Source organism: Grampus griseus, assembly GCF_964374135.1.
Source record: "Grampus griseus genome assembly, chromosome: 20".
Classification (NCBI taxonomy): Eukaryota; Metazoa; Chordata; class Mammalia; order Artiodactyla; family Delphinidae; genus Grampus; species Grampus griseus.
This window is the reverse complement of record NC_139014.1, coordinates 6,420,574-6,436,209: the sequence shown is the minus strand read 5'-3', so window position 1 is coordinate 6,436,209 and position 15,636 is coordinate 6,420,574.

The window sequence follows — 15,636 nt, the reverse complement described above, 5'->3', positions numbered from 1 at the left end:
TTTATTTTTTTGTGGCATCACTTTTTTTTTTTGCGGTACGCGGGCCTCTCACTGCTGTGGCCTCTCCCGTTGCGGAGCACAGGCTCCGGACGCGCAGGCTCAGCGGCCGTGGCTCACAGGCCCAGCCGCTCCGCGGCATGTGGGATCTTCCCGGACCGGGACACGAACCCGCATCACCTGCATCGGCAGGCGGACTCTCAACCACTGCGCCACCAGGGAAGCCCTGTGGCATCACTTTTAAAGGACCCTGCCCACCTGGCCACAGTGGAACAGTCCAGGATGTGCTCCTGATGAAAGCCAGGCCAATCTCAGTTCTTCCCAGGATTTCTTATTTTCTTTTAACTGAGACTCAGTAAGGGAGTAAGACTCTCTCTGGGAGTAAAACCCATAAGAAGGTAAACTTGGGAGAGGTCAGTGGCTGTATTTTCCTTCTCTTGGAGGAAGCCAACTGTGCGCAGGGAGCTGGGCTACAAAGGGTATAGAGTCTTTTGTCTGCGTGTCCTGCTTTCCCCATTAAATTGTTAACTCCTTCAAAGCAATACCCATGCCCGCTTCTTCATTGCCTGCCTCAAAGCCCCCAACACTGTGTCTTATTCTCTGGACCAATTACGACTAAACAAAGATGCAATGACAAGGCACAGGCGATGAGAACTCTTGGTGTGTGTTGAGAATCAACCCTGGACCCAGAACTTGGCTTGGGCTGAAGAGAAGGCTTCTCAGGCATTTTTGCTTATCATGAAAGCACTGGCTTTTGTTTTCCCTCTCATCTCCAGAGGTGCTTTCAGCCTCGTTGGAGGCAATCATCCAACAACATTTATTCACCAGATACTGCCCTGTGCCAGACATGACAGGATGCATTTTATCAACCTCTTAATTTAGTTTATGTTTCAGGTGGAAGCCAGACAAGAAAGATTTCCCCCATCCACCAATTCCCGCATCTGCTTCTTTTTGGAAAAACAACTCTCAGTTCTAAAGTAAGAGCATATGGGGGTCATTTTCTTGGCATCCCAGAGGTGGAAGGATGCTGAGGGATTAGCTGGTCCAAGGAAAGTGGTCAGGATGACAAAAGGGGACATTTTGTATAATAGGATTTCAGTTTCAGAAAAATAGTATATTCAGAATAAACGGGGAAGTGTTATTACCAGAGCATTAGCAGGGAGGGAATGGGATTGCGATGATTTTTATTTTCCCAGTATTCTGGATCTTGCGGAATTTCTATAGTGAACATATCTTACATTTAAACGAGGAAACAAAAATTAAAAATTTTAAAAATTAATAAAAACTAAAGAAATTTTCTTAAGCTGGATGGGGGCATACAGGTGTGCATTTTATTACTATTCTTTATCACGTACTTCTAGGTTATATATACTCTTTGTATGAAATATTTAATACTCTATTTTCGTAGGTTGCAGAACATTTCACCTGGAAGCTGCCTTAATTGAAGCAGGGGGGCTCCGTGGAGGCTGGCTCTATCAGCCCTTCCCTCTAAGGCCGAGAGACGACCTCTGAAGGGGGCCAGGACCTCAGGTGGGAGCTGTGAGGTCTGCCTCCCTCCCTGGGTCTTGTTTCCTCCTTCTGCAGGTGGGAACCCTCAGACCCGGGGGAATGGCAGAAACGGGACTAGACTCCACCCTTCTAACTTCTTGCTGGCTTTCCCCTCAGACACTGCCTCTCTTCATTCAAGTTTCCTTCTAGACTTTTCCCCTCTTAATGCTCTAAGCCTAAGTGATACCTTCCTCTTAACCTGATTTTCCAGATTCACTCATTTTTCAGGATTTGTTCTTGAAGACTGACTTTTTATTTTGGCAGATGGTGGGAAAGGAGGTGAGAAGGAGGTGATGGAGAGGGTGTGGGGAGAGGGTTTGGGGGCCGCCCCTCGGTCCGGCCTGCTTGCTTGGTGGCCTGGCAGCCATGTGGGTGGTCCTTAGGTGGCGTGCGGTTAAGAGACGTTTCCTGGTGTTGCTGGGTCAGATGGGAGCTGAGGGCTCCAGGAGGTGCTAAAACTGCAACCAGATTCCATCCAGGCTCCGTGTCCCTAAGGGGCCTGGAACCCTGACAGGTTCAGTGAGGACGACTCTTCACCTGGCTGAACAGCAAGGGTGAAATCGTTTCCGATCCTCAGGGGTCAGAGTCACGGAGACAGAGTGATCACAGGATCTGGCTCTGGAACAGCTCAGACCGGGAACGGTGAACACTTGGCACGCATGCCCGCACTCTGGCTTCCCTTCACTGATCACTAACCAGCGCCCTCAGAGCCTGGGCCCAGAACACCCGCAGATGCACAGAGCGGGCTCCGTGCTGCTGCACCCACTCCTGCCAACTCTCAAGCCTGAGTCTGGAGGTCTTCCGGCTGGGCATTTTGCGCGCCCCCCCAGCAAGGCTCCTGAACCTCAGCACGGCTGACATTGGGGCTTCATCACTCTGTCCGGTGGGAGCTGTCCTGTGCACTGTAGGGTGTTTAGCAGCGTCCCTGACCTCTACCCGCTCAAGGGTAGCAACTTCCCCCCTCCTCCCTGCCCCCCAGCAATTGTGATAATCAAAAATGTCTTCAAACACGGCCATATCTCAGCTATTGACTATCACTGCTGGTTGGGGACCACTCCTTTAGGGAATATTGGTGGGAGAGGTAGACTGCGTTCTGATGGAGAATACAGGTCAGTGGGCCACTTGAACTTGCTGGGAAATAAAGTGAAAAAATTCAAGATATTTAAAATGAAGAAGTGGGGGGGCTTCCCTGGTGGCGCAGTGGTTGAGTCTGCCTGCCAATGCAGGGGACATGGGTTCGAGCCCTGGTCTGGGAAGATCCCACATGCCACGGAGCATCTAAGCCCGTGTGCCACAGGTACTGAGCCTGCACCCTAGAGCCCACGAGCCACAACTACTGAGCCTGCGAGCCATAACTACTGAAGCCCATGTGCCACAACTACTGAAGCCCACGCACCTAGAACCCGTGCTCCACAACAAGAGAAGCCACCGCAATGAGAAGCCTGTGCACCGCAATGAAGAGTAGCCCCAGTTCACCACAACTAGAGAAAGCCCGCGTGCAACAACGAAGACCAAAAGCAGCCAAAAATAGATAAATAAATTAATTAATTAATTTTAAAAAATACGTTAAAATAAAATTCAGTGTTGGGGGCTAGGGAGGGAGGAAATTTAGAAAGACACGTGGAATGTTTGCCAGGCCCAAAGGACCAATGCCATGACCTGACTTCACCTTATTTTATTTATTTATTTTTTTCTGGCTGTGCTGAGCAGCTTGTGGGGATATTAGTTCCCTGACCAGGGATCGAAACTGGGCCTCCTGCAGTGGAAGCATGGAATCTTAACCACTGGACCACCAGGGAATTCCCGACTTCACTTTAATAAGCCAAAGAAACCCTCTAAACCAGAGGTTCTCAACCAGGGAAAGGCAACAAGGGGCCATCTGTCAGTGTCTGAGATGATTTTGATTGTCACGACAGGTGTGTGTTTGGGCTGGGGGCTGCTGCTGGCATCTACCAGGTAGCGGCCAGGGATTCTGCTACACATCCTACAATGTACAGTAAGTCCCCTACATACGAACAAGTTCCGTTCCGAGAGCACGTTCTTAAGTCCACTTTGTTCGTAAGTCCATCAAAGTTAGCCTAGGTACCCAACTAACACAATCGGCTATATAGTACTGTACTGTAATAGGTTTATAATACTTTTCACACAAATAATGCAAACACAAAAAATAAAGCATTTTTCATCTTACAGTACAGTATCTTGAAAAGTACAGTAGTGCAGTACAACAGCTGGCATACAGGGGCTGGCACGGAGTGAACAGGAAAGAAGAGTTACTGACTGGAGGAGGGAGAGGAGGTGGGAGACGGTAGAGCTGAAGGATCGTCAGCAAGAGGAGACGGAGGGCAAGCTGCCATTTCACTCACGCCTGACGTTCACGCCTGACGTTGACGGCGCAGGTTCTGGTTCCTTGCTGGATTCAATTCTGCACACCCTCTTGATCTCATTTCAGCATCACCCCTGCATGTCCTCACTAAATCGCTGTCCTGAGCCTGAGGTTCAGCAGCAAGGAGAAGGACCCACTGAGGGAGGTCAGAAAGAGTCAACCACGCTGTGAGCAGATGGTCAGGGGAGGGCAGGAAACTCACAGCACAGGTCGGTAATAACGTTTTGTAACACGTACGCACCACGTGCTGACAGCTCAAACCACACTTTCACCCATCCATCCCACCTGTCCTTTCCAACACTTCACAGGTGAAGGAATTCAGCTCAAAGAATAGACTCAGGGAATGTTAGCCATAAATGAAGAATGAAATCATGCCATTTGCAGCAACATGGATGAACCTAGACATTATCATACTAAGTGATGTAAGTCAGATAGGTTAACACAGATATATCACTTACATGTGGAATCTTTAAAAATAGTACAAATGAACTTATTTACAAAACAGAAACAGACTCACAGACATAGAAAACAAACTCATGGTTACCAAAGGGGAAAGGTGGGGGAAGGATATAAATGAGGTGTTTGGGATTAACAGGTATACACTACTATATATAAAATAGCTAAGTAACAAGATCCTACTGTACAGCATAGGGAAGTATATTCAGTATCCTGTAATAACTTATAAGGAAAAAAATCTGAAAAAGAATATGTATGTGTGTATAAAAAAACAGAATCACTTTGCTGTACACCAGAAACTAACACAACATTGTAAATCAACTATATCTCAATTAAAAAAAAAAAAAAAGGATAGACTCAGGTCTACTTAGAGGTCTATTTAGAGCCTGGTCGAGAATCCAGGCTCTGTGCAAACAGTGCAGACTCGGGGGCATCCCTTCACCTCCTTGGGCCTCAGTTTTTACATCTGTGAAATGGATGATGCGTGACCTGTTTCACCCCTGCCAGCCCCTACTTCCCATGATTCTGAGCCAGGACAGGATGCCCGTTTCCTGGTACCTGATTCCAGGCCTCTCTGATCACTGAGCAGGCTGTACTGCTCTGTTGGCAGAGAATTTGAAATTGGAGGACTTGCTACCTCAGATATCTGTGGGTAGAGAGTGGCTCCTTCTGAAGTCAACCCCCTAAAGCTGTGTCCCCAGGAAGAAAGATGCTTCAGTGACAAGGGTGAGGACAGGTGTTTGTCCCTAAGCCAGAGTCCCAGGAAGGCAGGAAGTCCTGCTGTTTGCACACCTTCCTGGCCAGTTTCCACCAGGAGCTCCTGATATAGACTTTGGACAGTTCCCTCGGGCACGTGGACTTGGGTTGTGTTCCCCGCATGCGTGGGTCTGAGGCTGGCATTCTCTAGGCTGTTCCAGAGCACCGAGCATCTCTGCTTGTGTGGGCAGAGTCCACACAGTGGATGGATGGGATCCCGTGGGCTGAGCAGTGAGGGCCACTCGAACCAGGTGGAAGGCTTCTGGGCAGCAGGGGTGTCAGGGCAGCCTGGGACTCCAGCTGAAATGTGCTTCAGGCTGGAAGTGATGAGAGGCTGTGTGTCCCTCAGCGGATGCCCATTCACAGTGACCGTGACGCTTACCCACACTTACTAACATGGCTTAGCGCTTGGTAGCACCTGACCTGGCGGTTTCCCGGGTTCTGGGGTTAGAAAACTCTCGCTCCCTCCTTCTCAAGGATTTTGGACTGCGGTCTGGATCCCTGGCCTCTCCCTCCAGAGTCTTTTCCCTCCACTCCCACTGCTGGCTGCGTCACTGCAGGTGAGAGAGGCTTCCTATTAGAAGCCTTACACCTTTTCAAGAGGAAAGTCACAAAGGCCAGGGGCATCCCCTCTGCTACCCCAGCTGATCTTGAGCCTCGTCTAGGACTTTGTCCAAACCCCTCCTGCCCCAGAGGCTCCCGAGTCTCCCCAGAGGAACAAAGTCTTCTAAAGTTGCAGATCCAAATAAATAGCTCCCACCTGCACAGGTGGGACGTAGGTGATTTGACAGGTGGTCACTCAATGGCCAAGCGGTCCAATGGGTAGTCCACAGGGAAAGAACTTAAAATGGTAAATAAACGTGAAAATGGGTTCAACCTCACTCACGAGGGGATGCAACTTGATACTATGTTCTCCAATCACACTGAAAATAAAATAAGAGTTCTGAAAATATCTAAGATTGGCAAGAGTGAAGGGAAATGGGCTCTCGGGTATTCTTGATGAGAAAGTAAGAGAGCAAGGCCTTTTTGAAGGGAAACTTGTCAATATCTATCAATCCCTTCCACCGAGGGGACTTTTTCTGACAGCTACAGTCACAGATATACACCCTGACACATGTACAAAAAACGTGGTTCGTGATGGCCAAGAATGGATGTATGGATTTTTGATCCTCTCTCTCTCACACACACACACAAACACACACACACACACACACCTTCCAAGGTGACCCTAAGATGCTGAGTGGCCGGCTCTGGTCTTAGTGAAGATGACGCCGTGTCAACTTCATTTGTGACATGAATGGAAAGAGCCCCCAAAGCCCCAGAGCTCTTTCTCTGACGTTTGTAGAGAATTTTATGCAGACCTTTCTCCTGACCCCATATCCTTGTGATCAGCAGACAGCCCATGAGTTTGATAATCTGACAAGTTTAGGACATGTCTGACCCTCTCACTGACCGATCCCACACTGTGAGGACAGCTCTGCCTCTACAGAAGTGAAGAGCAGCTTAGCCAATCAATATTCTGCAGGTGACTTTTTTATTGAAGTATAGTTGATGTACAATATTATATAAGTTACAAGTGTACAATGCAGTGATTCACAAGTTTTAAAGGTTATACTCCATTTACAGTTATTATAAAATAGTGGCTGTATTCCCTGCACTGTACTATATATCCTTGTAACTTATTTATCTTACACACAGTAGTTTGGACTTCTTAATCCCCTGCCCCTTTCTTGCCCCTCCCCGCTTCCCCATTCCCCACTGGTAACCGCTACTTTGTTCTCTGTATCTGTGAGTCTCACTGGTGACTTTCACCTTGAATTCAGTGCACTGAGTGTTAGGTGATCAGAGACCCTTGTCAATCCAAGCTCCCTGCTCGTTCTTTATAACCTGTCATCCCTCCTCTTCACTTGCCTTCCAGATTCATCCACCTGCGCACACTCTCATCGATGCCAACATGGTGCTTTACTTATTGAACTGTTACATGTCTGGCTGGTACAGCCACCATCCTTACAGTTTGTTTTCGTTATGTGGCTATTAAATACGCGTTATTACAGCTTGCATTAGGCAGCTGAGGTCGACCGGGTCATTTCATCACTGAAATCAACCAACACGTGCTGTTGAGTTTTACCTGTAGAGGGCAACTAGCTATGCTCCCTCTTATAACTATTAAAATAAAGGTCGTGGTGCCTTATAAACTTCTCAACAATTACGATAAAGAGAGAGGGAGGGAGGGAGGAAAGAAGGAAGGAGAGAAGAAGGGAGGAAGGGAGGGAGGGAGGAAGGTAATTTACATATATGGAGAATTTTTTTTTTTTTTTTGCGGTACGCGGGCCTCTCACTGTTGTGGCCTCTCCCGTTGCGGAGCACAGGCTCTGGATGCGCAGGCCCAGCGGCCATGGCTCACGGGCCCAGCCGCTCCGCGGCATGTGGGATCCTCCCGGACCGGGGCACGAACCCGTGTCCCCGGCATCGGCAGGCGGACTCTCAACCACTGTGCCAGCAGGGAAGCCCCACACATACGGGGAATATTTTTTGATTCAAGGCCTCTGTTCAGTGCATCCCCATGGCTCTCAACAATCCTGAAAGCACTGTCATGCCCTTTTTAGGCTTTTCCCCCAGACACATGGGAACCCAGGGTTTGCCCTTGGCCTGGGTTTTAGGAAGTGTTGTGGGTTCATTTGCCCCAGGTGGCCCAGATTTGCAGCCCATAAGGAAAGGGGAAGAGTTCTGAGGGTCAGATTCAAAAGATCTGGGAAGAGATCTGGCAACAGGTAACTTGCAGACACCAGACATCAGAGAACTGGCATCAGAGAACAGGTAACTTGCAGACATCAGAGAACTGGCAACAGGTAACTTGCAGACACCGAGAATTCAGGTCAACGGCCCCTGGAAGGAATCTCAGAGGCAACAAACAGCGTGGACGGCAGGGGGCGCAGAGTGGAAAGGGCCTTTTACGAAGAGCTTGGTTCTGAGTCTGGCGAGGTAGAAAACACGGAGGGGCCACTAGGGGTCGCTGGATGAGAAAACAGAGACTCAATGGCCTCAGATGACAGCCCCAGACCCTGGAGCTGGTAAGGGCAGAGGTGAGATTTAGAACCTGCTCTGTCTGACCCCAAATCCATTACATCAGTCACAGGTGGTATGACTGCCCTTCCCATTGACCTGCTGAAGTCGGGCTGGGAAAATCCAGGAATTGGAAAAAGGTAGTTGGGCACCAAACAAGTGAAGTCAAGGTTGAGGAGGAAGTTTTTCTTTCAGCACAATGACATCCAAGGGGTGGGAATTGCAACGGGGGAATTGAAAAGCTGAGCAGAGTTTTCCTGTCCTTTCCCCTGTTTCAGGCCCTTCCCCTTCTCAGCTGCATGGACCCGGAAAATACAGAATTCCTTCTGCATTGACAGACCAGCTGGAGCAACTGAGATGGGCTTGGGATCCAGGGTGTGTGATTACAGACATGGCCACAAGGTGGAGACACATGGTTGTCAATCCCTATGCCTTGTTCCAAGGCTGAGCCTTACTGAGGGTTTACCCAACAGTGCATTTGCTGGGTAGTAAGGTTTAAAAACAAACATAGTTTTGTAGTCATTTTCTTAACCCTGAGTAAGGCAGCCCGGGGTCATTTTTCTAAAGGACTCGGGCTAATTTAGAAATACCTTCCAATTCCTTAGACCAGTTGTGAATACATGATTAACCTAACATTATTTAATACTGTAAATATTTATCATGCTGGCGCCCTGTGCAAACACAGTGCTGTATTTGAGGGGGAATCTGGACTGTAAAACAAAGGCAAGACACACCTGGGGGAGGGACTTCCCTGGTGGGTGGTCGCACTCCCAATGCAGGGGGCCTGGGTTCCATCCCTGGTTGGGAAACTAGATCCCACATGCCGCAATGAAGAGCCTGTGTACTGCTAAGACCCGGCACAGCCGGAAAAAAAAAAAAGACACAACTCAGGGAGGACTTTATCAGACACCACTGGAAGACACACCAGGAGGGCATCTAAGTGTAGCAGGCTTAGTCCAATAGAGACAGTATAAGCAATCTATTCATAGATGACTCAGAAAAAAATTATGTTTAGATATAAACAGAATAACAAAACAAATGTGGCAAAATGTTTTTTTAAAAAAGGTGAATCTGGATAAAGGATATATGGGAGTGCTTTTTACTGTTTTCAGAATTTTTCTGTAAATTTGAAATTGTTTTAAAATAATAAAAGGCTTTGGGTTTTTGTTTTTTTTTTTTTCAATACGCGGGCCTCTCACTGTTGTGGCCTCTTCCGTTGCGGAGCACAGGCTCCAGACGCGCAGGCTCAGCAGCCATGGCTCACGGGCCCAGCCGCTCCGCGGCACGTGGGATCTTCCTGGACCGGGGCACGAACCCGTGTCCCCTGCATCGGCAGGCGGACTCTCAACCACTGCGCCACCAGGGAAGCCCATGGATTTGGTTTTTAAACACTAAGATCCCAGGAGTCCTGGACACAAGATTCAGATTTTCTGTTACCCATCTGAGTGGCTTTGGTTGTTTCAGGTAACCTCTCTGGCCTGTGTCTCTTCTTCTGTAAAACAAAGAATCCAATTTGTTTTCACTGCTGTAGAGTGTTCCACTGTATGAATAAACCTCAGCTCACCCCTTCCCCTAGAAAGAAAGAAAGAAAGAAAGAAAGAGAAAGAAGGAAGGAAGGAAGGAAGGAAGGAAGAAAGAAAGAAAGAAAGAAGGAAAGAAAGAAAGAAGGAAGGAAAGAAAGAAGGAAGGAAGGAAGGAAGGAAGAAAGAAAGAAGCAAGTGAAATTGATTTTAGTAATATATTTTATTTACAATATATCCAAAATATTATCATTTCAATATGTAATCATTGTGTTCAATTATTGATGAGATATTCTAAGTCCTCTTATTTTCATTGTCTTCTTGGACTCAGCCCATCTTATTTGAGAACTAGCTCATTTCAAGAGCTACTACCCACCTGTGTCCCATGGCTGCCTTAGTGTGAACAGCAGAAGCGCTGCTTCTCTGGGCAGCTCCAAGCTGGGGTCCAGCCCCAGCCCCCATCCAGGCTACTCTTTTCTGGTCTGAGGCTGGAAAGCTTTCTCTCGCTCCTCACTTGTCCCTCAAATCTATGGTCAGTGCACATTTCTTCCTCTTCCAACAAAGCCTTGACAGTTTTGGAACTACAAAGACAAGCAACCTTTATCCTCTGCTTTCTGCGGTACCCTGGCTTCCCTGAACGGTGAGGGCAGTAAACCCCGTGGACTGAATGGATTAGAAGGAACTACCAGGACCTACAAAACTGAATCAAAACTATTTTCGTACAGCAAAGTATTTTTTTCCTTTAATTTTGTTTTCTGTGTTGTGGGGTGCAGGGGGTGGGGAGAGCAGTGGGCAGCTCCCTAGTAGAAAAAGGATTTCCCCCAAAACTCCTCCAATTCCACCAGGAGGCGATAATTCAGGGTCAACAGATTCCTCTTTTCAGGTCAAGGCTCCGATCTTTCAGCATCTTCAGCATCACTTGCTTGAATGTGAGAAGGATTAGCAGAGGCCAGTTTAGGGAATGATGGTTTGGCTTGGAGGACCAGGGAGGGAAAAGTGCCGGGGGACAGGCTGTAAACTCCCTGTGGGCAGGGGTAGTATTTTATATCAGCTGCATTTATTATTACGGTGTTATGTGATTTAAGTACCCTGCTATATCATTTTATCCTCATTGCAAACATACAAAGATTTATAGTGTTATTTCCCCCATTTTACAGATAAGAAAACTGAAGGTCAGATACTTATATGTCATATATCATGTATCAAACCATATATACTATATATCTATATATATCATATACATCATAGATAAATAGATGACAGATATATAGATAGGTAGGTAGCTAGAGATATATGCTGTATAGATATATGCTATATGATTAAAAGGGAAGAAACATAAGAAATATTAACATTATCTCTGGATGACTAGGGACAAGAATAAGGGCACTGATTTTCACTATACATTCTCATATAAATTTTGAGTTTTCAATTGGGTAATACGATGCCTAATTTTTAATAAATACAACTTAAAATATGAAATCCAGTCGAAGGTAAGTTGAGGCACCTCCTGACACATCATCCTAGAGCAGATATTCGTTCAGGGAAGAGTCACCAGGTTGCCGCTCTTCCTGAGGCAGTTATGATACACTTCCCCCGGGAGCCCTGGAGGAAAGCTATAAAAGAACTTAAAAAAAATATCTGGCTTGCAAAGATTGCCTTTCCCAATGTCCTTTGGTGTGCAGAGCTTCCTGAAAGGAAGTTGGGCAAATCTGTATAGATTAAGGCAACAAGACTTCTGCGAAAAGAAGATGGAGAGCCAGCCCCACTTTCTCTGGTAGACCTCCTCTGGAGAACTGGGATGGTCTCAACTGAGACCCACTGTCAGGAAGTGATATTAAGGACTCCCAAGGGGTAGCAACCATGCTGGGCAGTTTACACTGGGAAACATCCCTACGCCATGCCTTAGAGATTCATGGGACGGGGGGGTAGGGACAGTATGCAGCTATGACAGAAATACCATCTTGATCTGGCCCCCAGTGCCATGGCAACCAGTTTCATGGTTGTGGTTGTTACAGCAGCAGCTAACATCAATTCCCCTGACTGATACTCTAGATACTTGCATTTTACAGAGGATTTCTTTCTAATTGGTGAAAATTCAGACTAAATAAATATCTTAAAATTCACTCCATTTGAGGAGACAGAGTCCTGCAAAGAACCTCTTAGGTCTTAGATTCTATCTTCTACCATGTCCTTCTATGTTTTAAACCACCCTGCAGCGGTCACTCTCTGATTGGAAATGGGATACCTCTAAGGGCCGTTTTAGGTCAAGCTTGGAATGTGACTGGACTGAATTCAGTTCATGTCAACAAATGTTTTTGAGCGCTTACTCTGCACAGGTACATGACTAAGCCCCTGTCCACATTATGGGGTCGATCAACACTCTTCACATCCACCTTTCAAATCCTCATTGCCAGGAGTCCATGTTGCATGGCATCAGGGAACACCACTCAACACCGTGTTGTATGTGAAGGGTTCCACCTACCGTTGTGTCATGGTCAGGCTTCACAGATGCATGAGGCCACCTGGCTATTCCTCTGGTTGTTTTCATTTTGTAATCTAATATTGCTCCCACTAGACAGCAAGCTCTCTGAAAACAGATATGGTGTATCTTTTTCACTACTGTATTTGCTGCTATAGTTTCACTGCTGCATTTAATAGTACCTTTGAGTGTTCAAATAATTTTTGTTGAACCAATGACTAGGTAGATGGATGAGTGAATGAGCAAACGAATGAATACAGACTTGATTAGAACATACTGGGGGAACTCCAAACAGATGTCTCCTCCATCTGGGTGGATGGTGAAGTTTTAACAAACATCTCTGACAAAATAGGAAGAGATTCTGGGTTAGAGCCCTGCCTCAATTTGGAATGTAGTTTCCTGTAAATCACAGAAACTCCAACCAACAGTTACCTAAAGACGTTCAGGTTTATTTGTCTCATACAACATAAACGTGGACAGGTAGTAGGATCAAGAAGATACAACAATTATACATAATTATGGACCTAACAACAGACCATCAAAATATGTGAAGCAAAAGCAGACAGAATTGAAGGAAGACATAGACAGTTCTACAATAGTAGTTGGAGACTTCATTACCCGACTCTCAATAATGGATAGAACGACCAGACAGAAGATCAGTAAGAAAATAGAGAACTTAACACAATAAATCAACTAGATCTAACAGATACATACAGAACACTCTACCCAAAAACAATATGCTTATTCTTCTCAAGTGCACATGGGACATTTTCCAGGATAGACCATATATGAGGCCACAAACTTACTCTTAATAGGTTTAAAAAGACAGATACACAAAGTTTCTTCTCTGACCACAACAGGATGAAATTAGAAATAAATAACAAATGTGAAACTGGATTCTCTTCATTTTTTTTTTTTTAAACTTTTATTTGCAGTACACATGCGGGATCTAGTTCCCTGGCCAGGGATCGAACCCAGGCCCCCTGCATTGGGAGCATGGAGTCTTACCCACTGCGCCACCAGGGAAGTCCCTCTTCATTGTTTTTTAACTGCATTTTATTCATATTGAGACAGGAGAGGAGCCACATCTGATGGTTGGCCCAATTCATACTGCAAGGGCATTACTTAATGCTCAAAAAAAATTTTTTTCTTATAAGAGATTACACAGTATTATGAGACAGAATTCAAAAAACGAATTGACACTGACACATAACCAACCAATTTATGTTTATTTATCTTTCAATAAACACTTGAAAAGGGAAAAAAAGTAAAACTGGAAAATTCACAAACTTGTGGAAACTAAACAGCGCACTCTTACACAACCAATGGATCAAAGAAGAAATCATAAATGGAACTAGAAAACACTTAAAGATAAATGAAAACATAAACACAACCTACCAAAACTTATGGGGCACAACAAAAGCAGTGCTAAGTGGGAAATTTAAATGCTTACATTAACGGGGGGGGGGGGGGCAAAGATCTCAAATAAAAAACCTAACTTTACAACTTTAGGAACTGGAAAAAGAAGGATAAACCCAAAACTAGCAGAAGGATGGAAATAATAAATATTAGAGCAGAGCTAAACAAAATAGAGAATAGAGGAAAAGAGAGAAAATCAACGAAACCAAAAGTTTGTTCTTTGAAAGATCAACAAAATCAACAAAACTTTCCCTAGATGGACTAAGAAAAACAGAAGACTGAAATTACCAAAATTCGAAAGGAAAGTGGGGACATCTCTACCAATTCCACAGAAACAAAAACGTTTATGAGAGTACTACGAACAACTGTACACCAACAAACTGGATAGCCTAGATAAAATGGGCAAATTTCTAGAACTTACCAAGATTGAATCAAGAAGAAATAGAAAGCCTGAACAGACTAATAACAAAATAAGGAGACTGAATCAGTAATCAAAAACCTCCCCACAAAGAAAAGCCCAGAACCAGATGGATTCCCAGGTGAATTCCACCAAACATTTAAAGAAGCGCTAATACCAGTCCTTCTTAAACTCTTCCAAAAAAATAGAAAAAAAAAGGAACTCTTCCAGAATCACTATATGAGGCCAGTATCGCTCTGATATCAAAGCCAGACACTATAAGAAAAGAAAACTAAAGACCAATTTCCCTTATGAACACCGATGCAAAAATCCTCAACAAAATACTAACAAACAGAATTCAGCAAAATACTGAAAGAATTATACACCATGACCAAGTGAGATTTATTCCTGGAATGCAAGGATGATTCAACATAAAAATTGATCAATGTAGTACACTATATTAACACAGTGAAGGGAAAAGCCCATGTGATCATTTCAATTGATGCAGAAAAAGCATTTAGCAAAATTCAACATCCTTTTATGATAAAGACACTCAACAAACTAGGAATAGAAGGAAACTACTTCAACGTTATAAAAGCCATATATAGAAAACCCACAGTGGACATCATACTCAACTGTGAAAGAATGACGGCTTTTCCTCTAAGATTAAGAAGAAGCTAAGGATGCCCACTTGGCTTCTTCTATTCAACATGGTGCTGGAAATCCCAGCCAGAGCAATTATGCAAGAAAAAGAAATAGAAGGCATCCAAATTGGGAAGAAAGAAGTAAAATTATCTGTTTGCTGATGATATGATCTTATATGTAGAAAACCCAAAAAGATTCCACAAAAAAAAAAAACCCTGTTAGAATGAATGAATGAATTTGGCAAAGTAGCAGGGTACAAAATCAACACACAAAAATCAGTTGCATTTCTGTACATTATCAGTTAACAATCTGAAAGGGAAAATATGAAAACAATTCCATTGACAATAGCATCAAAAAGAACAAAACACTTGGGAATTAACTTAAGCAAGGAGGTGAAAGACTTGTACAATGAAAACTACAAAACATTGCTGAAAGAAATTAAAGAAGACGTAAATAAATGGAAACACATCCTATGTTCATGGATTGGAAGACTTAACGTTGTTAAGATAAAAATACTACCTAAGGTGATCTATAGAGTCAATGCAATTCCTATCGAAATTCCTATCGGAAAAAAATGACATTTTTTGCAGAAATAGAAAAACCCATCCTAAAATTAATATGGAATCTCATGGGACCTCCAATAACCAATACAATCTTGAAAACGAAAAACAACATTAAAAGACTCACACTTCCTGGTTTCAAACTCACTGTAAAGCCACAGTAACTAAAAGAGAGTGATCCTGGGGACCTCCCTGGTGGTGCAGTGGTTAAGAATCCGCCTGCCAATGCAGGCAACACGGGTTCGAGCCCTGGTCCGGGAAGATCCCACATGCCGCAGAGCAGCTAAGCCCGTGTGCCACAACTACTGAGCCTGTGCTCTAGGGCCCGCGAGCCACAATTACTGAGCCCACGTGCCACAACTACTGAAGCCCGTGCACCTAGAGCCCGTGCTCCACAACGAAAGAAGCCACTG